Below are 26,222 nucleotides of genomic sequence, written 5' to 3'. Positions count from 1 at the left end.
TTACTCCAATCCTGGGGGCAGAAAAATGGCAAAGTGAAATATGGAAAACTAAGACTTCACTGACCAGCTCAGCAGACCTGTTCTGAAAGGCAGGGTGGGAAAAAACCTTATAACTGGAAAAATGTCTTAGATTAGAGCATCCAAAAATTTAATTAGGCTTGAGCAGCTTTTAGGATCTTCACATTCTGGTTTAGATTTGTTATAAAACAGGTAGCTTGTGGCATTCCTGGAGCTCCTGTGAGGTGCCAGTGGGAATTTGGAGCTGACCATAGTCTACCTTGAGTTGTTTCTAACATATTTTGTGCCCATACTGTAAAGGTTTATGAATGTATTTGAAATGCCCCCACTGGGATCCCATATCCCATCCAAGCTGTTTGATCTCATCCTCTTCTGGAGGTTTGTGCTCCACCTCAGCACAGCTCCAGCACGTGAGTGCTCATCTTGGTGTTAGGATAAAATCAGCCAGCTTAGCTGAAATCAGCAATAAAAGCACTTGGAGCTAAGCAGGATGATTTTGTCTGTGAGTGTATTCTGGTTTTTCAGTTGGGCTGCAAAGAGGGGCCTCCAGTCATGGCAAGTGGTTTATTGCTGGAGTGATTATCATCTTCTTCCAGCTCCAGAGGAACTTGAAGGATGATCTTTGGTGTCAGCAAACAGCAATTCTTCCTCCTACATCCTCCAAAACCTGGGTACCTGCTGGCTGAAAGTTGGCTGTGCAGAGGCCATGGAATGCAGCAAGTTTGTGCCTCACCATTCCTCACTTTAGGATCTGTGAATGTCATGCCAGGCTACATAAACAGCTTGTCTTTACTTTTTTGTCTCCCAGAAGAATGCTGTGATGGGTTGGACTAGCTGTTCATTTAGCCTGGCATTGCACTGCTCATCCTAAATAATAAATGATACCCACTCTGGCAGTTTGTACAGATTAGCAGCAGTGGAAGATCTCAGCAGAGAGGCAAAGTACCTTTTAAAACATTGATATTCCTTCCTTGCTGTAAAGGGATTCTGGAAAGAGGTATGGTCAGAGCTGGGTCTGCCTTTCACATGAGGAAGGTAGCATAAATTCAGCCATTTTTCCCAATCTGAGTCATGTCCATAACCTTTGGGGATTTACTTAGGGAGTTGGTATCCAAAAAAATAATTTTTCAGGGCTAGGAATGCAGGGATTCTGTTTCAGACTGCAAACCCTCAGGAAACAGACACATACATGTGTTGACTAATTGTGCTGCAAAGCATTCAGTCTCTGGAGTTTTGAACTCTGTAAATAGCTGCTGGACAAGGAAGGCAAAAGGACTTTGTTGCTGAGTCTTACTTTGAGTCCTGCTCCCCATTACGGACCAGAAATGCAATTTCTCACCGAACCTGAGGCATCTGTTGTGGGCTGTGGTCTGAGCTGGCTTGGTTGAGAACAGAAGAAATTCTTTGTGCCTTGCTGTGAGACCCCAGGCAAGCCCCATCTTCAGCTTTCTCTCTCTCAGTCCTTCATGTCCCTGGCTCTCTGCTCCCGAGGGCAGGAGCTGCTGTGGGTTTGCCAGACATCTCCCACAGCCAGGTCCTGGTGTGGGTTGCTGTCTCAGGGTCAAGTGCAAAGCCAGCAGAGGTCACTCAGCTGGAGAATTTTGTCCTGCATTCCTTCATCAATCACACTGGAAGGTCTTCTCTGCTGTTGTGCACTGCTATCACTCATTTTCTGCAGGTACTTTGTTTAGGTGCAGCAGCAGTATTTTCTACAAGCTCTTGATTTTATTATAATACAGCTGTAAACCAGATAAAGAGCATTTCTTTCAGCCACTATAAATATTGGCTGACCTTTTCTGCTCAGAGGAAGCTTGCTCCTCTGCCTCTAGATTTTGATTTAGGATTATTTGTGGAGGGGAAATGGGTGCATACATCACATCAAAAATATCTGTCAGTGTAATTTCCCCTAACGAAGTATTAGATGCAGGAAGGAGGGGATGGCTGAAGTAGTAGGCAGTGATTTCTTGTGATATAGAACAATCTTTTTAGGGATATTGCACAGTAGTTGTGCATCTTCTGCAGTACAGAGCCCACTGGGAGTTGGTGGTTGATGGTATCTGGAAATCAGATAGGGATGAGACTACTGATACAGAGGTATACATAGCTAAAATAATCTGTTTGGTATTTCTAGGGAGAAGATAAACTTTCCATCACATGAATGTGCAGGAAACCTGTAGTAAAACAGGCAGAAGGGAGCTGCAATGTGCAGAAAATACAGGAGAAAGCTGTGGGTGGTGATGTGCAGTACCTGATGACCTTAAGCGGTTCTTGCATTGGTCTTGACTTGTGCCAGTTTGGAGCAGAAGAGGCAAACGTTGTCACCTTCCTGACAACAGTGGGAAATACCTGGGATCACTTCTCAGTGCCCAAACCACAACCCCAGAGGAGCTTAAGGGAAGGAAAAGCCCAGAAAAGTCAGATGGCAGCAAAACCCGGGCCCTGGGGTGCAGGCAGTGATGAGGGAGGAGAGGCAAGAGAATGAGCATCATTAGCATGATTGATGCAGCGAGTAGCAGCAGAGCACGGAGAGATCATTGCTGTAAAATGGCATGGGTGAGACACAGCCAGGGAATGCTGTGCGGTGGAGATGGAGATGAATGCAAAATACGTTCGAGAGTCAAGCTGTGTTTATTGCTCTGCTTTCAGAAAAGCACCAGGTAGTCTGGCACTGCAGTCTGTAGATGTGATAAATAGGAAGACCCTGTGTTTCTGGAGCTAATAACCATTATTTGATATAATTCAATTGCCATGAAAAAAAATTTTCGTTTTCCTAGGAGGCTATAGTAAGCCTCTTTATTTTGGTCAAATGAATGAACAAAGACTTGTGTGATTTCTCCAAATGTTAGAGTGAATTTCTTTGCTACACAAGTGCTGTTTTAGCTGCAGTGATTTGTTTTGTGGCATATACAGAACTCGCTGTGCTGCTGTTTATTGCAAACGGCGAGCTTGGTTTATAGCACCGCTTGCCAGCACCTCCAGTTGATCCGACACCCCCCAAACAATAGCCAGGCTGCGATTCATTACTTTAGGCAGCTCATTTCCATATGGTAATTAGGAGCCCGTTTGTAACATACCAGCATGGGTATTCCTGAACTCATCTTATTGTTCTGCTTCCCATCGCGAGGATGACAAAGGCTCCTTACGAGCAGAGGTAGCCGCGTTTAGGCAAATCCAGCCCTTTAGCACTGCCCTGGAGAAATCACCATCCATCACCTCGGAGGACATGACACACGGCTTGTGTCGGTATTGTGGCTCGCTGCTGGGAGCACAACAAAGGCAGGGGAGGATCCCCGGCGGCTCAGGGGGAGCTTTCCCAGGGAACTGCCGCTGCTGACCACTCGTGTTCGCGGCGAGCGGGGCTGCTCCGTCCCTCCCCGTGCGGGCTCCTGCTGAAGTTGCGGACCGGGATGCTCTAAGTTGCTGTGTCCCCTGCGCAGCGGGGAGGCGGCTGCGGCGCTCCGAGGGGTGAGAGCGGGGGCACAGGGACCCCCGGCGGGCGGGGAGCGCTGCCCGGGGCGGAGCTGCCCCTGCCCTGCCCTGCCCTGCTCGGGGGCAGCGGGGCCGGCGCTAAGCCCTGCCCCGCCGGGCGGGCGCTGCGGGTGGATGCGCGGGGAGCGGCGGCGGGGCCGGGCTGGGCTCGGCCGGGAGCCCCCGCCCGGGCTGCCCGCAGCGAGGAGCCCCCGCCAAGGTAAGGCCGGCAAGGGCGGTGCAGCAATAGCCATGCAGGAATAAATACCCATGTACCCCGTACCATTGTTCTGCGGGCGGGATGCGGGTCCGGCGGGGGATGGATGCATGCATGGATGGATGGATGGATGGGGAGCGATGTCTCAGGGTCTCAGCATCCCCGCGCGGACCGCCCGGTTCAAGTTCGGGCTCTGCAGGAGCTCGGCACCGCCAGGAAAAGCCAAGCCGGAGTCTCTCGGGGAGGGTGAAATTCCCAATGGGATGCTGCGATGGGCTGAGAATCGCCGAGGGGAGCTGCTCTCGCTGGGGCGATGACCGGCACCGGGCTGTGGGGGGAGAGCATCCCCAGCTCGTTCCGTGGGGCATCCCCAGCCTCTCTCACTGTGCCAGGCAGCGCAGACACAGCGGTCTGGGCATCTGCCCCTTCGCTGCTCTGGAGAAAGGAGTCGAGCAGCGCCGGGCTCAGCCCCGGCGCAGGGTCCGCCAGGGATGCGGGCAGGCGGTCGGACAGAAATCGCTGCCTGCGGGGCGAGGAAGCCTTTCCTCTGCCTTTGTTACACTTGTTTCCCTGCCCGGCTTGGCCTCGCGTTCTCCTCTTGCCCAGAATAGCCCCTTTCCCAGTATTGTTCTCCGTGTGTTTCCTCTCGCCTCCTTCTTCCGCCCGCGGGTTCCCTGCAGACCTGGTACCCTGACAGGCATCTCCCCTCTCCCCTATGGCATTTTTAAGTCCAGATCTACCTATTTTGAGAAAATTCTCTTTTTTTTTTTTTTTCCCCTTGAGTGTTTAAATTTGACTTGCATTCCATGGGTTTGAACTAAATTGAAATTAACTTCACTTAGGACCTGCTGCATAACAAGGATGAGATTTCTGGCTGCCTGGCACTTGATATCAGTTTCAATTACACTGAGCACTGTGTGCTCTCAGACTGGGCTTTCTAACCTATCATTGCTATGATATAGAATAAGGTAATACTTTACCTTTGACCTCACTGCTGCCTTTTTTTTTAAACATAGATGGGATTAGGTGGGTCCTTGGCTAAATGAGCACAGCCCTGCTGAGTGCAGCTGAAAACTGTTAATGTTGAACACATCGCTTTTGGAAACAAGTTTGAGAGTGCCAGAGGGTGAGAAGCAGGGAGAGAGAGCAGGTTAGGAGCTTGTTAGAACAGTGTTTCCAACAGGGTCCAGCCCTCACCTCTGTGCTGTGCTCCTCTGTGCTGTGCTGGTTTTCAGGCACAGATCCATAGGAAAGTGTTTGTGTCTCTGCTGGAGCAGGGCAGAGTACAGCTGCTGCCAGGGGGGCTGTTGATTTTTCCTTTAGGGGATTGTGTTCTTTAAGCACTGCCTTTATTTAGAGTTTTGCCTAATGGGAAGCAAAGAGCAGCTGAGCTCATTCTTGTAACTTTTGCTGGATTCCCAATAGCTGCAGTGAAGCAGTCAAGGCTTTAATCAATTTTTACTTGGCTATAACTTGGGAAATCTTTGAGCAGCCTCAGGGGCACTGGCTGGAGAGCTGGGGAGGACTGCAGTGCTTTAGTTATGCCTGCCTCATACAGAGGCAGGAACATATGTTTAGAAAAATGTATGTATTTTCTCTTGTGTTCTCTGCTTTTTAAAAATTACTTTCTTGGAGCTGCCCCTTTTCCCCCTTTTGAAGAGCTTATTTGCAGAAGTTGCCAGTGCTTGCCTTGGAAAGATTTATCTTTCCTGTCACAGCATGGATTTCAAGGATTGGTCTGTTTTACAGGGAGATTGATCTTGCTGATTCCCTTGGACTTGCATGGGTGCAGCCACATCAGACTTGATCCTTATAGTTTGATTCTGCTGTATTGAACATGTGAAAACCTTTAAGTTTGCTCCTCAGCCCATTAGAAATACACATGTCATAGTCCAAAGAGGTTGTACAGAAACCTTTCAGTGTGTTAACAAGCCCTGGAATTCCATAATCATGAAAACATGACAGGAGTGAACAAATTACTGAGGCCGAAGATGCAGGTGACCATTTTTCTGTGGCTTCCTGTGGGAGTGCTGGGGTTGTGCTCCTGAAGCTGGGTGTTTTCTGGGCAGTGAGATGAAATTGCTGTAGTGATCTCCAGAGTAAAGGTTGTAAATGCACCTCAGCTACAGAAACAGTGGCTCTTTCCTAGACTTTGTGCTACAACATAAAAAACCAGAACTCCACACACCACCTGTGACTGGTTTTTCAATGTGTGTTACCTGGCTCAGTCTTGTGACAGTGTGGCAGTGAAGTGTGGTGTGAGAGGACTCCTGTGAGTGTGACTTTGTCACCGCTCTGGGACTCTGCTGATGTGGCCATGGCTGGGCATTCTTGGTTCAGGCAATTCTGCTCGTAGTTTCTGGTAATTAAAGCAACAGAAGGTAAAAAAGGAGGCCCACTGCAGGGCTCACATGATTCTGAAAGGGCTCTTGCATATTTTCTGTATCCTATTTTCTTCCTCCAATGCTTTTTAGCATTGAGTGAATGGCAGGGAGGAGGGAGGGAAGGACCTGGATCAATGGAGTATTCTGGGATCCAAGAACTCTGTTCGTGCCTGTTGCACCTTCCCAGGGAAGTGGTGGCCAATGTGTCAAATCCATTTGCAAGCAGTAGTGTAAATTAAAGCTGGGGGATAAGCAGGTTACAAGGTTAATGAGATGTCTGAACTTAATTGATTTTCCATACAAATTGGCTGTAATGTCTTTTGTTTGCTTTTTTCCCCTCCCAGGATGCTGTGTTACAGCAGTTACATGAATAAGAAGAGTAGCAAAAAGGGAGGGAGGAGTCGTGGCTGTTTGGAAACCAAGGAAGCCTTGGTTGTACTCCCCAGAGTGGGCTGATGTGTGATTTTGGGCACAGAAGGTAGCTCTGAATTAGCACCCTGCACTCCTGTGTCTCCTGGGACTGGGTACCATGGGCTTGGTGATCACTGAGCCTTGCACAGCAGAGTGCCCTGGCTGTTGTGCAGAGCTGCTCAATCCCAGGGTTCAGAGAACACTTTCATTTACATGTGGTGTTGCACAGGCCAACCTGGGAAAACCAGTAGGAGAGGAGTTATGATTTGTGTTAAATGATTTCTGAGCTATGATTTGTGTCAGATGATTTCTGGGTGCTGAGGTTGTCAGGTGGCATCCCCAAGAGGGTGGCACCACTTTCTATAAGCCTGGCCTGGCTGTAATATCCAGAGGAACAAAGCTGAAGGGGATGTTGACTTTATTCACCTGACTGAAAGTGCCTGACTTCATGAGATCATGCTCAGGCCACTAATTTTTGGACTTTTCTGTGTAGCTTTTAATTCCTCTTGGGAATATATTCGAGTTAGTGGTTGGAGCCAGTCCAGTTCCATGGGCGAGAGGGGCTGAGATGCTTCCTGCTCTCTTGGCTCCTGGACAGGGCTGGTGCTGCCCAGTGCCCCTTCCAGTCTGTGCTGGTTTCAGGGACAGGTCCAGCTCAGGAGCAGCACCAGGCTCTGCCTGTCTGAGCTCTGAGCTGTGTGGGCACAGCCAGCCCAGAGGACTCCAGGACAGGAGCCAGCTTTGGTCACCCCTTCAAAGAGTGCCAAGGAGAAGGAAAGGCATTGTGTGTTTTGTTGTGTGACAATAGAAGTTACAGCTCTTCTTGAGTTTGTTTGCTGTGAGAACCATGTGGTTAAATCACATTTCAGACCTTTCCTCTTGGATGATATACCAAAACATGAAGAATAAAATAGCAAATTCTCTGAGGGGCTATTACTGTGTTTTGACTCCTGTTGTGTTTATTTCAAACTGGATTATCACAGTGGAACAGTTTTCGTGCTTAACATGGAAACTGATTGCAGAGTGACTGTGAAGAGTTGCCTGCAGACAGCAGCTTTCATAAAACAGCTGTATTTTGATTTAAGGGTTTCTGAGCAGCTGAGGACAGCTGCAGAGCACACCCCACTGCAAGGGAGATAAAGGAAGATCAAGGTTTTTAGACCACCATATCATCACAAGGAGGATTCCTGATGGGAGGCTTGGGCTTGGCACCTTGACATTTGTAATCAGGCTTCAGATAAACCAGCATATGCCATATGCTGCAAGATTGGGCAATACTTAAAACTGAGAATGACTCAGTGAAGAGTCAGGGCAGGAAATAGGTCACTGGACATCCTTTACATCCTTATCTTGTCTATGTCACCAGTAGTGACAGTGTGTACAGTGCTTGGTTGTAGGAGCAATTCCTTGGCCAGTTTGGAGCTCCATATCTTATTTTTTGAACAGGCTGAGCAATTTGCCTCCAATGTAATGTTGAAAACCCGGGGGCAAAGCTGCTATTGTTTGGTTGCAGCCATTTCAGAGCATTAAGCTTTCCTCTTGCCCCAAGTCATAATGCATCAGTGCTTTCAGCAATGGTTAACAGTTCTGTGCTTAAATGATATAGGTTAGAGAAAGGAGGGGTTTTTGTTTTCTTTTGCTATTTAAAGCAACACAACAAACATTTAAACCACAATTCCTTCAGAATTCTAGTAATTTTTGAAAAACATAGAGTACACAGTGAATACATGCAAACTGTAATTTTGGTCCTTTGTTTTCTGTGTAGACTATTTACAGGGCAGTGTCAGGAAGGGAAATTGTTTCATGTGATGGCCTCTTTGTTTAGAGCCTAAACTCTCAGTAGGTCAGCTGTATGTAGAGCTGACAAGAGCTACAGATTTTCTGCAGTTGTCAAAACTTCAGTGCAGAAGAAGGGGGATGCTGAAGGGGTAGAAGAAAATACAGTTCTACAGGGGTTATCTGTCAGTTTAATAAATTATTATAAAAACTGTTGTCCCAGAGCGTTTGCCAAGACGCCCCAGAACTCAAATGTATGAAGGCCTGAACCAGCCAGGTCCTTCATTCCTCTGCCAGGACAGGATTGATCACTGCTACACTCCTCAAGTTTGAAGCTGAACTTTTTCAGACCCTTTAGGTATGTGTTGAGGTGGTGTGGTGGAGTTATTGAGCCAAAATAATAATTTCAGCTGCTGCTTGTTGGCCTTGGAGAAGGCAGGTGATCAGTTATTGCAGTTATTGATCAGCAGTGATCAGTCCCAGTGGTCACAGCCTGGGCAGGCTCTGCTGTGTGGCCGTGCCTTCCCAGTGGGAGATGGGCATGTAAAACCCTTTAATATATGTAAGAAATGTAGCCCTACAGTTTTTCTCATGCTAATGTCTGAGCTATCTTTAGTTCCTTTGATAGAGAGTTCCATAGGCTGGTTAATCTCCCTCTATATAAATCTCTTTCATACAATTAATCCTTTATTTTTTTTTCAGATCCCAGTGTAGGGGAGAGATGGTTTAGAAACAAATCCATTTACCTTGTGTTGCATTGGAAACAAACCCAGTGTACTTGAGAGTAGAAACAAAGCACATACACAGACACTTTTTTTTGCATGGTCTTGGTTATTATTACTGTGAAGTGTCAAAATAAAAGATCTCATAGAACATTTCTGTCTGCAAAGAACTTCCCAGGAATGAGATTGCTTTCAAGGCTTTCAGTCCAAAAATTCCTATGGAAAAGCAAGCAACAAAAGAAGCAAAATTGACAAAATCTTCACCCTCGTGAACTGAATGGGAATCTTAAAACCAGAATTTGGCCTGGAGTTTTAAAGAAGTACCTCACTGGAATACTATATTTAATGTGTTTTTAGAGATATGAAATTGCAGTTTTACTGAAATACCATTTGCCAGGTGTTCCAGCTTTATGAATAAATGATCTGGCTGATTTTTCCCCCTTTTTGAAGTGAAGGATAAGATTAGGAAACAGATGCCTGGAATATTCAATTATTTTTAACTAGTATGTTAAACAGATCAGCAGAAGTTGGACATCCTTTCCCTTCTTTCCCAGCCAGTCCTAGAAGCACTTGGAGAGGCATTGGAAGTATTTGGGGACAGAGACCACTTTGTCTAGTTTAGAAAGAAGCCTGAAAGTAATAAAAATAGTTTGTGGATATTGTGAGGGAGTGTTTTCACTGTAGTCAGCCTGCCTTGGCCCTGAGAACACAACACACAGAGCACAAGAGCAGAGGTTGTTGCTTTGTAGTCAGAACCTGTGGAATAATTTTGCCTGGTCATGCTCATTGCACCCTGTGCTTGGGTTCAGTGTAAGGATGACAGCTATAGTGGGAGGATGCTTTGGAACAGGGGGAAATCTCAGGTTGGAAAGGTGGAGAAGGGTCTAGACAAACAGGAGGAAAGGAGAGGAGAGCAGCTAGGTGTAGCATTCACATTCTCTGAAAAAATCCCTTTGCCCAGGATTTTTCTCCTGGGAAGCTGAGAAGCCTCAGAGAAAAGGAGAACAATTCTTATCTCATTTGCTTCTCCTGTGTTTTGCTCCTTTGGATTGTGTTTAGAGATTGTTTACCCACAGGTGATTGTTTTACTGGTTTCTGGTGTGAATTGTTTTAACTCATTGGCCAATTGGGGCCAAGCTGTGTCAAGACTGGAAAAAGTCACCAGTTTTCATTATTATCTTTTTAGTATTCAGTAAGAATCTTTTCTGTATTCTTTAATGTAGTTTAGTATAATATTCTTTAATATAATATAGCATTATGAAGTAATAAATTAGCCTTCTGAGAACATGGAGTCAGGTACATCATTCCTGCCCTCATTGAGGCATTTCCCTGGAAATACAATGGCTAGGCAGAGTCATTGGTATGGACTGGGCATGGCACAGGAGGAGGCTGCCATCTGAAATGCAGCCTTGGGCTGAGACCACAGCACACTGAGGGGTTTTATGTGACAGAATTCCTCTGGAGGCATTGCAGTGCTAAATGTGTAGGTTATGGGAACACAGGTCCTGCATCCATCTTCACAGTCCTGCTTGGATGTTGTGGAAAGCAGATGTACACATCTGGTAGCTGTTGTGCAAGGGGCTGAGTCCAACCAGGGAAGAAAGCACTTCTTGTAAAGGTAAAATGTCTTATATCTGAAAAGAGGAGGGGGGGAAAGTAGGGGTGTGCATGTTTAAGATTAAACACTGACATGCTCTATCGTGGTGTTTGTTTCTGAAGGTGGTAATGATGGAAAAATGTGTATCTGGAGCTTAGGAGAATCTCCAGGCTGTCTCTAGTGCATGGAGAGTGCTTCTTGTTTTCTTCTCACACTTTATCCCTACTCTGTCTTAGTTTAGACTTCTGCTCCTCATTTAGAAAACAAACTGCAAACCCCTCTGGACTGCAGATCCAGCAATTTAAGCATATTTAACTCCCCAGACACCAAGTTCCCTCTTGTGCATAATATCAAGGAAGTGTCTTTGTTTGCAGGAATGCTGCCTGACAGCAGGGCCTGGCTAAAAGCAAATTTTAAATTACCAAAATCTTAATAAACTCTCCCAGTAACATGATTACACCACACAGGATAGCTGCACATGGAGCAGAACTGAGAAGTGTGGGAACTGTTCAGGGATGTGCTGCAGTAGGAATCCTTCTAATGGGGACCATATTCCTCAATTTTATGGTAACATAGACCAAGTGTTTCAAATTGCTTGTTTCTCCTCCACTGTCAAAAGAGCTTAGCAGAGAGCTCACAGAATCTAACATTTTAGCAGCTCAAACACAACTGGCATTGATTGTAAGCATCCTTGTTAGTGGGTTGGAGAGATGTGTATGTATTGTGTAGCTAATGCAGATTCTGAATGCCTGGACTTGGTTCATCCTCCTTGCTTCCAAAAAAGTTTTTTTTTTAAATCAAGGCAACAGAATTTCTTCTAACTTTGCTGTCTCAAACACCTTGAAAACCAGTTGCATCTTTTTCTGATTCAATGGTCTGTACTGTTGTGTAGAAGAGAAAGTTTGGAGAAGTAACCTTTCCTAAACCCTTCTCCAGCCCCACCTGATTCTGCTTACATGGGAGGCAGAAATGGGAAGCTCCAAGGAGGTGTTTGCTTGGCAGCCTCGAGGCTGATGCATTATCTGGCACAGAGTTATGTGCTTATCTGTCAGTATTTCCCAGTGCTGACCATGTGAGCCTGCCTCTCTTGGCAGCAGCAGCAGAACTCCTTTGCTGTGCTTTTGCCTTCATTGCACTCACAAGAAAATCACTGGGAGTATCTGCTGGAAATGAGAGAGAAGTCATCTAATGAAGGGTTTCCATGAATCAGAGGGTGAGATGAAGTTGAGATGTAATTATGTTGAGTTAGTTTGGGGCATTCAGGAGATGCCAGGGAGCTTGGCCAGCTGTTTCTCTAGGTAATGGCATGAACCTGATAAACACACCAGAGTCAAGGCTTGTTCAGTTTATCCCTTAGATGATCCCTGATTGTCACTGGGGAAGGAGAGGACACCATGGGCTTCATCAAGTCAGCCTGATGGTGCAGGGAGGGAGGAGAGGAGGGGTGTGGGCATGCTGGGGGTTACTGGGATGATAGAAGAGCTTGCTTCTCCGTGCAGCCCTTGCTCACCCTTAAGGGTTTTAGTGACCCCTGCTTTAGTGCCACACTCAGGAGTGTTGGTTTTGGGTGTACTAGGAGTGGCCTTTAGGGATGGAGATCTCTTGATTGTCCACCCCTAGTCAAGGGAGGATGTGGGTTAGAGCCACGTGGTGGGTTTGGAAGGGAGGAGAAAGGTCTTTGCTGTGTGTGTATGAATCCATCTTTAACACTGTCTTGGAGTACTTGGATGGTTTCTTGCTGTCTGGAGTTAACTTGGCTGCTGACTTGGTTCTTTCCACTTTAAACACAGGGGAGCTGGTGTTTAGACTAATTTTAACCTCCTCATTCTCAGCCTGAACCTCTTTTTTTAACCCAGTGTGAGCAGCTTTGATGCTTAATGACAGAAAGTTCTGTTAGCAGTGCATTAACATCTTGTCTTTCAGTAGTTACACCCTGTCAGAGCATCACATGCCTGTTGGGGCAAGCTACACCTCTTCTCCCTGCCTGAGGAATCCCTTTCCCTGCTCCAAACTCCTCCATAATACTCGAGTGGAGCCTGGGCTTTGCAGCAGCTGAGACACAAATGTTTATTCAGATATTTTTGAGTGTGTCATCTTTGCTCTCCTCTCCAGCAGGGCTGTGTGGGATGTCAGTGGCACCAGGAGTCAGACTCCAGCTTGCTGTAGCAGTTGTTGTCTCCAGCTCTGCTGTTGGAGCACAGAGTGGCAGGCTGTGCTGTGTGCCAGACTGTGTGTCTGCCACTTCCTCTGCGCAGCTCTGCTTGTTTGGTTTTGTTTTTGCATACTGGTCGTGCTCTGTAGTCCTGTCCTCCTAAAATAAATTGTGGTGGAAGGGGGAAAAAAAAAAAAGAACACAACAAAAGCCAACGGAGTAAGAAGAACCATGGGTGGGACTGAGCTGGGGAGGGCAGGCAGAGGAGGGAGCAAAGCAAGCAGTGTTCAGTGGGGAGCAGCAGGGTGGAAATGCTCCAGGGAATGAGGTGCCTGGCACTGCACCCTTAGGAACTCACCCAGGGAGTCCAGGTGAGTGAGAGGTAACCTGAGATTCCAGTCTGGCCATTGTTGTGCTGAGTGGATGCAGTCCTGCTGCGGGCTTGGGGAGAAGAGAGGTGTTAGCTTTTATGGCTCTTTGTGTCAGCAAAGAAAGATGTGTCATTCCTTGCCCTTACTTGTGCAAAAACAGGAGGATGAGCTTGGGAGATGTGCTCTGCTCCCTCAGCTGTGGAAGCTGCAGGGGGAGATGTGGCTGCCCAGGGTGGGAGGCTGCAGCCTGGGACTGGGCTCCTGAGAGTTTACCAACACAACTCCTGCATGATGAGTCTTCCAGAGATGTGCCTTATGAAGGCTGCAGGCTCAAACCTCTGCTTCCAGGTCCCAGAAGTTGGATTTAATTTTCTTTTTAAATGTGTCAGTAATTTCTAAGTTGCAGTCCAGCCTTTTAAATCTTGGATGCTTGGAGTCCCTGATGAACTGAGGTGTGTTGGCCTAGCCAGGTGTGTTGTAACAGCTAATCTGAAACAACAGTGGGCATACTTTACTCAGTGGTGGAGCAGGTAAGTGCCTTCAGTGCACAGCAGGGAGGTGGGAGGAAGCAGAGAGGAGGAAGGTCAGAAACGACAGCCTGACCCAGCTGTGCTGTCCCCACACCTGCCCAGCTGCAGAGCAGTGGAGTGTGGCCCTCACACCCCCAGATTTTAGGTATGAGCTCCCCTTTACCCACATGGGTTTGTGTCCTCAGGCTGCAGAGTGGGGCTGTGCAGAATTACCAGGAGTCAAGAGGAAATGGCCAATAAGCTCTTTGCAAAAATGTAGATCCTGGTTCCATTCTCACAGGATTAGTCTCGAATTCAGGAGGAGGAGATGGAGTCCAAGGTGTAAACTCCATTTAGAACCCCTGGTGGGTCTAACACAGCATCTGCTGGAGGTACCACTGCCTGTGCTGGGGGGATGTTCCTGCAGCAGCCTGTTCACCCTGCTGAAAGAAATAGTCAATTACACAATTAACTGGGGAGAATAGGGGGAAAATGGGATATTTGTTTCCTCTGAGCACCCTACAGGACAGCAGGGCATAGGGTGTATTTTACACCCACATGTGCTTGTGCTGTGTTTGGTACTAAAGAGCTGTTAATGCTGCTTCACCAGGGTGCCAAGATGATAAAATGGTTAAAGTTAGGTTAAAATGGATTTTCCTGGCTATTTAGCACTTGTGCCTGTCACCTCCCTCTGCAAAACTTGTTGGTGGTCAAAGCACCACTCTGGGCACCGTGTGAGAGCAGTGCTGAGCCTCAGGAGGTGCCAGGTTGGTGCTGCAGGGTTTGTGCTCCAGGCTGGTCCTGCAGGATTTGTGTTCCTGCAGGGTTTGTGCTCCAGGTTGGTGCTGCAGGGTTTGTGCTCCAGGCTGGTGCTGCAGGGCTGTGCTCCTGTAGGGTTTGTGCTCCAGGTTGGTGCTGCAGGGTTTGTGCTCCTGTAGGGTTTGTGCTCCAGGTTGGTGCTGCAGGGCTGTGCTCCAGGTTGGTGCTGTGTGAGAGCTCTGGATGGAGGGTAGGGGGGGTCTCAGCCTGGCTTCATCTCCAGCTGTTCCACCCAGCACTTCCCAGTCCTGTGCCCTGGAGCCATCCAACCACAGGGCCTCTCCCAAGCCTGGGGAGGGGGTTCAGGGCTGCTGCACCTCCCAGAGCAGCCAGGAGTGGAAATTCCTGTTGTAGAGAAAAAGATGTCTGATAGCACTCCAGGTACTGCTCTGCCCAAAGCAGCTGATAATGCTGCTTTTGGAAAAGAATGAAAGGTTTGGGAGGAGGAGGAGGAGGAGGAGGTGGTGTGTGATGAGGAAGTTGGTAGTAGATGAATGATAACACCTGTGTGTAGTCTGCTTTCCTCCTCTGGGGCTAGAACAGGTGGAAGGTTTGCTTTCAGCAGCAGTGCCCGTCACCTCAGGCTGGAGAGACTTCTCATGTCCCATGAGTCTCTGACAGCGCTGGCTCTTTTGTCTGGGTTCTGGAGCTCTCAGGGTCAGTCCTGATGCTGGTTATCATATTGCTTTAGAATCATTTATTCCCCAGAAAAAGAAGGAAAGGCCTTGGGAATTAGCTCATCTTCATTCTGGGGTGTTGGTTTTTTTTTTATCCTGAGAAATTCTGCAAGTTTGCAAGCCTTACCTTGGATTGTGGAATGTGAGAGGTGGTCCCCAAGGCTTGTGGCTTTAAATTCAGAGGTTAATTCTGCGTGGAAAATGAAAGATATTTGTGCATAGGGAGCAAAATCATGGAAAATTAAAAACAAAGCAAAATCTTTTTGAGGAGTTGAGAAGATCTGCTTGAAGTGTTCCCTTGGTATTGTGGTCTCTTACGTGAGCAGGTTCTTGTAGCTTGTGTAGTAACTCAGAGTAAATCAGTCTAAGGGCTGCAGTTCTGAGTTGAGGGGCTCTTTACAGGCTGGGGCTGCAGATGAACATCAGAGAAGGAGGGGTTTGCACAGGGCAGTGCAGAAAACCCATGGCAGAAGTTGGATGGAGCCAAGCTGCAGGCAGGAGAGCTCCTTGGTACGGGGTGAGGAGGAGTGGAAGCACAGAGCTGAGGAAGAAGGTCCAAGCCAGCTTTGGGGATGCTGTGGTGGGGAATTCATAGATAAAATCCCTGCTAGGCCCCAGGATGGCCTGAAGAGAACATGGTTTTGGCTTGAAAAACCAGCAGGAGCACTCAGGGCAGAGCAGAGGCTTTGAGGCAGATTAATCTTGGCCCAGCCATACTGACAGGATCCAAGGGGGGACTTTTTTGTCATTTTAATGCAGTTCCTCAACATTAGCATCTCTGTCCTAATGACTGTCTTGGGCTGTAAGAAATATATCTGTATTGTTACAGTGTCCATGTGTCACTTAGCTTCTGGGCTATGGTGACTTCCTTTTGCTTGAAATTGGGATTTTTTTTTATTTTTTTTTTTTTTTTTTGTGCCTAAGCAGGATGTTGGGTAGGGCATAGCACCTTACCCTGGTGGAAGGAAGGAAGGATTCCAAGGGATTTATTGATGGTGCTTTGTGCCCTTCTCAAGGACAAAAGGTTTTGAAAGTTTTGTATTTGCCTTTTCACTGGGCAATTATTTCAAGCCAGCAATTTCTCTGCAGCTGTGACACCCATGTCCAAAGGGAGGATGGGGAAAGACAGGAAGAAAAATTTAATTAAATTCAAATTTACCACTGTCCAGTAAATTCTCAGGACTAATATGACACTAATATAACATTAGCAATGGCTTCATTATGACAAATCATTGCTTTTTTTCATGCAGGATACTTTTTTTACCTGTAAGAACCTTCTGGCATGGTTACAGCTCCCCTTTTGTCTAAATAATACAGTTTAGAGCAACCATTTACTGGGATAAATGTGTTCACTGGGGGAGATTAATGCTATTGATTAACAGAGCACAAAATCAGTTGTGTCTTTGGTTTTGGTGGAAACCAGCAGCAAGGCCATAGCTGTGCTTCCAGACATTAGAATCCAAACTGTTTGTGTCAGCTGGGCAGGAATGTGCTGGTATTTACCCCAATTTTGAAGAAGACACTTAGCAGAGGAATGTGCTCTGCATGCTCACCATTCCTCTAGGAACTCTGCATTTAAAGGAAACCTCAAGCAAATATTTGGAAGTCCAGGAGGGCTTCAGAGGAACAGCACATCCTCCAGATTTTAGGGAGGGCAACTCATCCCCGCACATTCAGTTGTGCCTTGCAAGCTCTGTCCCAACCCATGCTGCTACCTGGGGTGGTTACAGTAATCCTCTTTATTTCATTTTAATGTCTGTGTGAGTACCTGATACTCAGAATGGGATTAGGAGAGGTGAATTGCTGCTGGAATTGGTAATAACAGAAAGCAAACCTGTCTGACAGCATCTGCCCTGTGATCTTCAGAGAGCAGGTAAAAGGATCCTTAATTAACTTTTTGCCAGGGTGGGGTGGTGTTTTTGAGAGGAATTCATTTGAGAAAGTTACAGCATGAATTGTTGTTGCCCGAGTTAGAACAGCCTAATGAATTGCCATAAATTAGCTGCCAGCCTATAGGGAATGCTGTGTTTAAGGAAAAAAAAGCTGTGAGGATTGCTCTGGGCTGAAGAGAGGGAGCTGACTCAGAAAAACTTGTTAAAGGTGAAACAAGAGTGTGGTGATTCTCAACTGTTGTCAAAACATTTCCAGAAGCTCTTTGCCCTGCTCCTGTTTGGCTTTTCTCCTCCTGTCTCTAGGATTCCCCTCCAAGATGGTCAGAGGCTCTGGTGCAGGGAGGATGTGCCTGTCATGGTTGTACAGGTCCCAGGCCAGTTACTCCACAAATATTTAAAATATTATTTGTGTCCTGGGTTGCTGCACATCCCTTATTAACAGCTAGTTGGGTGATTGAAAATGGGAAGCTGTTAGAAAGCAGTGGATAATTCCATAGTTTGGGACTAAATGGACATTGCTTCCCAAGATAAAGCCTTGACAGATGGCTCTGTGGGTGCTGGAGAACCCAAATGGGGCTTTCCCTGTGTCAGGGCTGCTCTCCTGCCCCTGCTCCAGGGCTGCTGATGGATGTGTCCCCTCAGCTGCTGCTCAGAGGGCTGAGCACACTGCCACCAGGGGGTTTATGGTGTATATTAATGCACACAATCCAGCAGCTTGCTGGAAACAGGACTGGGGTGGCTGGAGGGCAAGCGTGGAAGAGCCAAGATCCCTTGTTGGGAAGGATCTGGGTGGCTTTAGCTGTGGGACAGAACCAGGCAGAGCAACTCCTTCCCAAGGAATTGCTGTCCCAAAGCAAGGTACTCCTCTTCCCAGCCAATAAAACCACAGGGGTTGTTTGAATGAGAGTAACAAGCACCTTTAACTGGGTACAATTGCCTGGGAGGGTTAACAGCTTTGTGACGGTTGTGATTTAGTGCCCCTGTGCTGCTGTTCACTACCATGAAATTCTTGTGTTAAATACCCTTTCAGCTTTGACCCTGTGAAGGTGATGAAAGCTTTATACAAAATGTAAAATTTTTGTCTCCAGTGAAGCCTGTAGAAATTATCTGAATAAATTGGGTGTTAATACCCATCTCCTGGCAGCACCAGCTCCTTCATGAGCTGATTTTCAAAAGTTCTCTTTGTGTTGGGATGGTTTTTCCCAAGAAGTTTTTTCTCATCTTGGTTAGAAACTGGCTTGTATCCAGAAGTATCCAGGTGGCTTTGAGTCCTGGTAAAACTCCAGTTTATTCAGACCTTGCTCTGGAAAAGGCCAAATACTGTCATGCCTTTATGCTTTGGAGATGCAAGAATTTAATCAGCTGTGTGTTTGGCTTGCTGGAGGAACAATCTGAATTGCTGAATTCAGGGAGGGGGAAAAAAATAGCTGTAACATAAACCAAACAGTATTTCTAAAGGCATGATGTCTTGACTGAATGGTTTTAATCAGCATAATTTGAATACTCTGTCATTGCTTAGCAAACAAAGCCCAAGTTGGCTCACAGAGCTATAGAATAACTAAAGCAGGCAATATCCCTGCCAGGGCATTCTTATCTTCCACTTTGATTCCTGTCTGTGCACACAAGAAGGATGAAATTGGTGCATGCACAGGAGGTAAGGGGAGCTCTTCTGCATGGGCAGGGGGTGCTCATTTGGGAAGCCTGCCCAGAAAGCAGCTGCCTGTCTGTGGAAGGGTTTGAGGCTCCACTTCTGGAAAACAGCCTTGGGTACCTTCTCATTTTTGCTGTGCAGGTTATTTGGGTTTTATGTTGTGAACAGGGAGTGAGCAGTCTGGTTTAAAACAACAGTTGGGCAGAAAAGTGGATCTTAAAGATGCAAGTAAAGAAGAAAAAGTGCTGCCATCAAGCTGGCTGTGTATGAGATGGATGCATTGCCCACAACTTCTGCCCCTTGTTCTGAAGGGTGTTTCTGGGTAAAATCCTGTTTCTGTGTCTGGGTGAAAGCCTGGCCTGCTCACATGGGCACTGCCAGGCAGTGCTGCCCCTGAGCTCACTCCTGCAGCTCTCCTGCTTGCTGAGGATTCCATGGGAGCTGGCAGATCCTGGAGGTGTTGCCAGGAGCTTGGGCACATGGCCTCCTGCAGTGGCTCTGAGCTGGCAGGCAAGCCTTGGCTTGCTTCTCCTGGGGGATCCCAGCACTCCTGAGGTGCTGGCAGCTCTTACCTGGCCTGGGGAGAAGGTGGCCATGGGATGGGTGCAGCTCCCAGATCAGTGTGGTAGAACAGGAGGTTTGGGTGAATTGGTGCTGCATGAAATGAATGCAAATAGCAGAGGAGATGGAGGAGGAGGAGGAGGAATCCCCGTGGCTGTGGGGAGCTGACAGGCAGATACTTGTCCAGTGCTGCTCTGTAGCTGCAGACATACTGATTCAGTCCTCTCCTTCCAAAAGGGGTGGAAATGTAGGCCCTGAGCCAGGATTAAGCCTGAACTTTCTAACAATATCTCTGATTGCCTCACTTTAAAAGCATTTTCTCTTCTCTGCTGTTGGTGTGCCCCAGGTGAAGTGCACAGCTCACATGGGTGTGCAGGGATAACTGCACAGCTGCTCTCCAGGGATTCCCATAAATCCAGCTCCCTTGGCAGGTGGTTGTGCTGGTGGCACAGCCTTGTGTGTAGGGAGACTGTCCTCTTCTGATGTCCCTGCATTTCTGAAAGCTGACCACTCAATTCCTGGTAGTGTTCAATGGGGTATTAATTCTCGAGGCTTTCCAGGCACATCGATGCTGTTGTGCAGGGATGTGTGCCAAGGTGTTCTCTCATTCAAGCTGTCTCTGAAATCTGACACTCTTTGGAGCTATCTGGCTTTCAGGGTTGCTCTGAACCAATGAACCTGGGCTGCTATTTAAATAAAAAGCTTGCTTCATCCAGAGATCTCTCTTAAAGAAAAAAAAAATCCAAATCAGCACCAAAATAAGCCCAGAACAAGTAATGCTGCTGCTTTGGGGGAGGAGAAATATGACAGAGCAGTGTCTGTGCCTTTGCTAAATTATACAGGGAGTAGGAAAACTGCTGTTTGCTGTTGCTTCTCTGAGTTACAGCCACATTATCCTGGTGCTGCTGGGCATGGCGAGTGCAGCTCTGGGGATGCACATTCCTTAATGGCTCTGCTGTTCTGCAGTGATCCACTCTCTGGAAATCTTCCCATTTATTTCACTTGCTGCATACAATCTTTGCTCTCAAGCCAACTTTCCCCTCCTTGTTTAAGGCTCTCTGTTTTGGAAACTGTCACAAGGTATTTCCAGATTAATCTTTCTCTCTTCTCCCCCTGCAGCCTCCTCATCCTCATCATGATGTGGTCTCTGGCTCTCTTTATGGCTGTTTTGCTTCCTACATTACTGAGACAAAGGAAAACCCACCTTCTGTATGCTGGCCTCAGGCCAAGCCTGCCTTATTTAAATTTAGTGTGGGCACTTGCCAGGAAGGAATCCCAAGTCAGAGTGTTTGAATTACCATGGTGCTGGCACTGGCTGTAAAGGGAGGAGTGAGAAGACACACAAAATGAGTTGATATTTTCATGTCTAGCTGTGTATTTACAGGATGTGAAACTTTATAGCCATGCAGTGGGAACCAGCAGGGCTATGTAAGGTATATTCTGCTGGCAGGCAAGAGCAGCAAGCACTGGTTTTCCCAAAAGGGTCTTGTTTTATGAGGATGTTTGTGGCACATGTTCTGCCCATGTCAGTGGCTATGAACAGCAGTGACATCTTGGCCCAGGAGCAGTGTCTGCATATTGCAGGGCATGTCCAAAAAAACATTCCATAGCCTTTTCCTTCTTTTAGGATAGGGTAAGGAATAGAAGCAGCAGAGAAATGTTGCAGCTGGGTGTGTTGTTGAGTGGCTAGATGTGGATTTTGGGGCAGAAAGCTCATTACTGCTCTGATTTGTTGGTAATGGGGGTCCTCTGCCTGCACAGGTAGGTAGGTCACTGTGGCAAGAAATGAGTTATATGGTGGTGCTGTTGAAAATAGAAATTGTATATCTTGTTTTTATGGTGTCTTCTGATGTCTGTGGCACTCTGCCCTGGGGATTTAACATTCAGGACAGTCCCTTTTTTCCTGGGGGTGAGAGCCTGGCCCAGGTGGGTGAGCAACTTGCCAGGCAGCAGGGGCTGGCCACTCCTGCTCCCACAGAGCTCCTGGGGGACAGTGGGAGCCCCCCCTGCTTTGGGCAGTTTGTGACACTCACTTGCTGCTGCCCCTGCTCTCCAGCTCCTTGTGCCAGTGCTGCTTTCCTGCCCCTGATTCCAAAGGGGTGGGTTTTTGTTTTCCCCTCCAAGGAGACCTCAGGAGGACTGGTTTGCCTGGGCCACACCCTTAAACATCCCTTGTTTAAAAGATGCTGCCATGGGTGTTGCACCTCCCACCACAACAACAGCTCCACGCCTTGCCCCTCTAGTGAAAACAGTGGGGGACAAGTGCCACTAGGGTGACAGTGTGCCACCAAGGCCAGCAAGTGCCATTTCCTGCAGGATCCCTGCTCCTGGATTCCTGCTCCTGATCCCTGCAAGTGCCATCTCCTGCAGGATCCCTGCTCCTGGGGATCCCTGCAAGTGCCATCTCCTGCAGGATCCCTGCTCCTGGGTCCCTGCAAGTGCCATTTCCTGCAGGATCCCTGCTCCTGGATCCCTGCATGCCTCAGAGGAGCACGGGGAGCGAGCGCTGCCTCTCTCTTTGTTCCTGGGTTATTGGACCTGTCTGACAGCAGGGCTGGGATTTGCTCTGCCAGGGTTTCTTCTGTCTGTTTAATAGGTGCTTGTGGGCATCTAATAACCAAGCCCAGAATGAATTGCATGGGAAGGTGAGGCTGCAAGCAGGAGGCACGTGAGCTTTCAGCTGTGTCTGCAGGGGATTTGTGTCCCTGGGGATGTGTTCCTGAGTGCTGGCCTTGTTGATGGCACAACAGAGATGTAATTACAGGTCTGTTCTCTGTCACAGCTCTGTTGTCCTCTTGTACAGACCAGGCATAAATTTGGGGTTCCCAAGGGAAAAATCTGAGTAATTATGTGTGTATTTTAATGTTACCCGCGTAAACTAAAAGGAAGAATTTCCCACTTTTTGCTACCACGTGTCAAGCTTGTCTTTTCCCCCCTGCTCCTTTGCCAGTAGATGTGGATTTTTAATATTTTAATTTAATCTATTCTTTCATCTCTACAGTTTGGTATTCTGTATTTCTAAACTTTGAGGCTACCTTTTTCTGAGTCAAACCAGCAGGATTTCTACCTTTTGCTCTTTGAATCTGCATGTCTCATAAGTCAGCAAGTCATCTGATACCTTTTTTTCCCAAAAACATATTTTTAAAAAAAGGTCATGTAACAAAGTTTCCTGCAGTAAAGATGGTTTTAAATAGAAGCCCCACTTGGAGCTACTGAACCTCAAAGCATAATGCCCACCAAAGACTGTAAAATAAGGAGGTGGGGTGGGGTGTAAATCTCCATGTTTAATCACATAAAGCCAGAATCCCTTGAGTATCTCTAATGCTATGTGATGGATGAGAATTTCCCAAAATAGACATTTGAATTTTTTCTCTTTTGAAAGGACTTTGTCTCACCATGCAATTGCTGACAGTGATGCATGAAAGCAATACAGGGAGCAAGCTCTTCTGTTGGTTCTCTTCCTCTGGCAGAGGAATAGGATAAACACTGTGTTGAATTCATATGCCTTATTTCTCACTGGGGCAAACATTTAAAACATTTGGGAGGAAGTGTTGGGCCTGACTGCAGTTATCTGGCTGTGCAGAGTACCTGGTTTGATTTCTGTCCCACTCAGGACAGAAAATGGAGATTGAGCTCAGAGCATCCCCTTCCCAAAGGCTGCTCACAGGAGCATTGTACTGCAGTTCTCTTTGTGTTACCCTAATTGTGGCATAGAATTAAAAACAAGAAATTAAACCTAGATTGAAATTTATTTCATGCTCTCTCTTTTTCCTGTGCCTTTACAAGCTTTGCAAAGCCTTTGAGCTCTGATGTTGGAAGTGTAGCAGCATCAGGTCAGGCATCCCTGGGCATGGGGGGAATTGCTTTTGGTCACCCAGCAAAGAATGTGTTAAAAATATCAGAAAAGGCAGGACAGCAGCCAAAGCAAAGCACCATGGCTTGGTGCCTGCTGATGGCAAATAAACAGCTGGACCTCTGTGTCAAATTCTAGAGTTTTTTTAAACTATTCAACAAAGCCCTACTTCAGACAGCTCCTTGTCACAGTGTGTGCCCTGGATTCGTGACCCTTGACTGTAAATGGTGTGGGAGTGCAAATTGAGGACTTTGGCCACCACAGTGTGAAAAATTAAAGTCATGGTCACTGACTGGAAAGTGGCCAGATAGGGGAGTGTGGGCCACAGAGCCTGGAGAACTTCAGATGGAGAGAACCAAAGTTGGCTGTCACCCATCAGACTTGGACAGTTCAGAATCCAGACCCTGATTCCATTGAAATTAAAAGGGAGAAGCTTTTGTTCCTTACAAAAAACAGAGAAGACATCTTACTGTGGTGAGAGGAGCCTCGTGTGTGTAGGTGTTGTTTACATAATGCACCATATCAGGATATCTGCTAAATCCAAAGTGGCATCCTCAGCTGCAGCCAGCCACCTTCTTTTCTGCTATAAATAATGAATCTATTTTTTGCTGCAAAAGTAGTCCCATTGGGGAAAACTGATCAAGGCCATTTGCAGGGTTTAGGAGCTTTTAATGTGTTTTCCAGCTGGGATGCTTTGTCTGCTGTGCTGGTCCTCAAGCTGAGCTGCTCTCAGTTGGTGTGACACAGCTTCAGTGCAGTGTGGTCACCCTGTGAAGTTTGTCAGGGCCTTGGTTTGTGTCACATCTTGGGCCAAGGACTGGAGACGTCTGTGAGCAGTTTCCTACCCATTGCTTCCAGCATTCTGCAACACCCTCCCTTGGCCTGTGTCAGGTATGTTTTACTCTCTTAGACTTGAATGGATCATTATCTTGTTGTAGTTTGATCTGTGAGGATTCACTGATTGTTTGTAAAGCAGTCTGTGATCTATTACTGAGATGAAATCATGTTTTCTTATAGCTGTGAAAATGTAACTCATGTTGAGTTTAAAAGCAATAAGGCTTCTGTCAGGCAAGCTTTTCCTGACTCTGTTCTGAGGATAAATTAGCTTTTTAGGAGCATTCTGTTACACGGGGTCCTGTGGGTGGGAAGACTCACAACTCTGGTGCTGCATCAGTCTGAGAAATTAGAGGTGCAGCAATTTTAAACAGTTCTTGCAGGGAAGGTGTGGTGTTAGCTGGTATCTCTTGCTGAAGGGCAGTTTGAGACCCTTTAGGTGTCATTGGAGTGTCAGGTTTCACGTGAAAGGGTAGCAGGGGTGTGGAGGAGGTTGGGGCTTAGCAGAGGTGCTTCACCCTGGCAGTAGGTAAAGGCTGCTTTCACACTTGGAGCATTTTACTGATACTGCTGGAGACAGCAAAGCACAGCCTCAATGATCAGAAGCTCAGTTGGCAAATTCAGATGAAAGGGAACTGTTTCTGCTGTGTGTTGTGAACAACCTCAGCCAATAAATAGTGGGTTTGTGGTCACAGAATGGTTTGGGTTGGAGGGGACATTAAAGATCATCTGGTTCCAATGGACAGGGACCGCTTCCACTGTCCCAGGCTGCTCCAAGCCTGATCCAGCCTGGCCTTGGGCACTGCCAGGGATCCAGGGGCAGCCACAACTGCTCTGGGCACCCTGTGCCAGGGCCTCAGCACCTTCACAGAGAAGAATTTCTTCTCAATGTCCCATCCAGCCCTGACTTGTGTAAGTCAGAAGCCATTCCCTCCTGTGCTGTGCATCCCCTGCCCTGGGAGGCTGCAGAGCAGTGCCATGTGCTGTGCTTGTTCATGTTGGTGGGTGCCATCACTTCTACTGCTTTTCTCATTTTAATTTGCCCTCCCACTCCAGCTCTGGGCTTTAAATACTTGCAACTGGAAGGGGATGGGCTCTGATTAAAATAAACATGATACAGCAGTTAAGCATGTGATTATAGAATCTGTGCTCCCACCATTGGTAGGTGGGTTTAAACAAAAATGAGGGTGGGTAAAAGTGGAAACAATTTGTATTTTTAAAAAAAGTTCTCTTCAGGGCTGTAAATCAGTTTGTCAGGTTTCTAAGTGCTTTGATTCAAGCAAAAGTTTCCTTTTGGTGCCCTAAAATCAAAATGAAGCCAAAAATCGCAGAACTGAATTAATTATCTTTGAGTTAAATCTTGCAAGTAATACTGTATAAACACTTCAGATCCAAGGGGGATTACAGGCAAACACTGAGCTGATGGAACAGTTTAGGGATGTTCTGAATTGCAAACCAGGCATTTAGAAAGCATTTCTGGAGCTGCACCTCTGGGCTGGGAGAGCATGGAGGGCAGGATGAGGCAGCTGAGAAGAAACTGGACTTGGCTGAGCCTGGAGAGCCTGGATGAGAGGAAAGGGAATGGCTGAATGTCTCTGTCAGGCTTTACTCCCTGCTCCTTCCCATCCATTCTCAGGTGCTGCCAGGGATGTTTGCAGTGCTCCATTTGCTATGGGGGCTTTGGGGTGTTTCTCTCAGGAGGGTGGGGGGAAGCTCTGCCTGCTCCAGTGATCTTGAGCAAACATCTTGGTATGGATCTGTTTGTTCATCTGGGAAATAAGCATCAGCCACAGCAGGGAACTCAGATCAACTGATCAAGTGCTTGGGATGGAATTTTACTTTGGATCATTCCTGAAATAGAGTGGGGTGTGAGATTCTGTGTTACTGTGGTGTGGCACAAATCACCTCATTGTGGCAGCAGGGGAGGGGAAGAGAGAACTTAGGTGTTTTTTGTGATGGAGGAGAATAATTAGTGTATTGCATAGCTTTTAATGCTGTATCAGGACAGGTATCAAGTGCCAGATTCTCTCTCTTGTTCAAGACAAAAGAGTTCTTTATCCTCTCTCTCTCTGTAATAAGACTACACATGATTAAATAATGGTTTCATTTCCCAAAGAACAGTTGATGAATCTAGTCTCTATCTTCCCTGTAGAGGCACCTACACAGATTTTATATTTGTTATAGAAATATTTTTTCTAGAAATAGAAATAATAATTATATTGAAATAATAAATATTTTTAGAGAAAATAAGAAATAATTATTTCTTAATAGAAATAATAAGAATGAAGAAATTAACTTCATTCATAAGCG

The 26,222-nt window shown here is 46.8% G+C and overlaps 1 protein-coding gene across 1 annotated transcript in view; it reads left to right on the top strand.

Annotated features, from left to right (window-relative positions):
- Nucleotides 1-3,621: 3,621 nt before the first annotated feature.
- The window catches only part of FRMD4B (FERM domain containing 4B), a 125,052-nt gene continuing 102,451 nt past the window's right edge, over nt 3,622-26,222 (top strand). The window contains exon 1 of the mRNA XM_054516092.1: nt 3,622-3,706. The gene's annotated coding sequence lies outside the window, so the exon portion shown is untranslated. The remainder of the gene's footprint in view (nt 3,707-26,222) is intronic.

The sequence above is a fragment of the Molothrus ater genome, chromosome 11 (assembly GCF_012460135.2).
Source record: "Molothrus ater isolate BHLD 08-10-18 breed brown headed cowbird chromosome 11, BPBGC_Mater_1.1, whole genome shotgun sequence".
NCBI classification, from domain to species: domain Eukaryota; kingdom Metazoa; phylum Chordata; class Aves; order Passeriformes; family Icteridae; genus Molothrus; species Molothrus ater.
The sequence above is the reverse complement of the archived record's forward strand: the minus strand, read 5'-3'. Positions and strand labels throughout refer to the sequence as shown.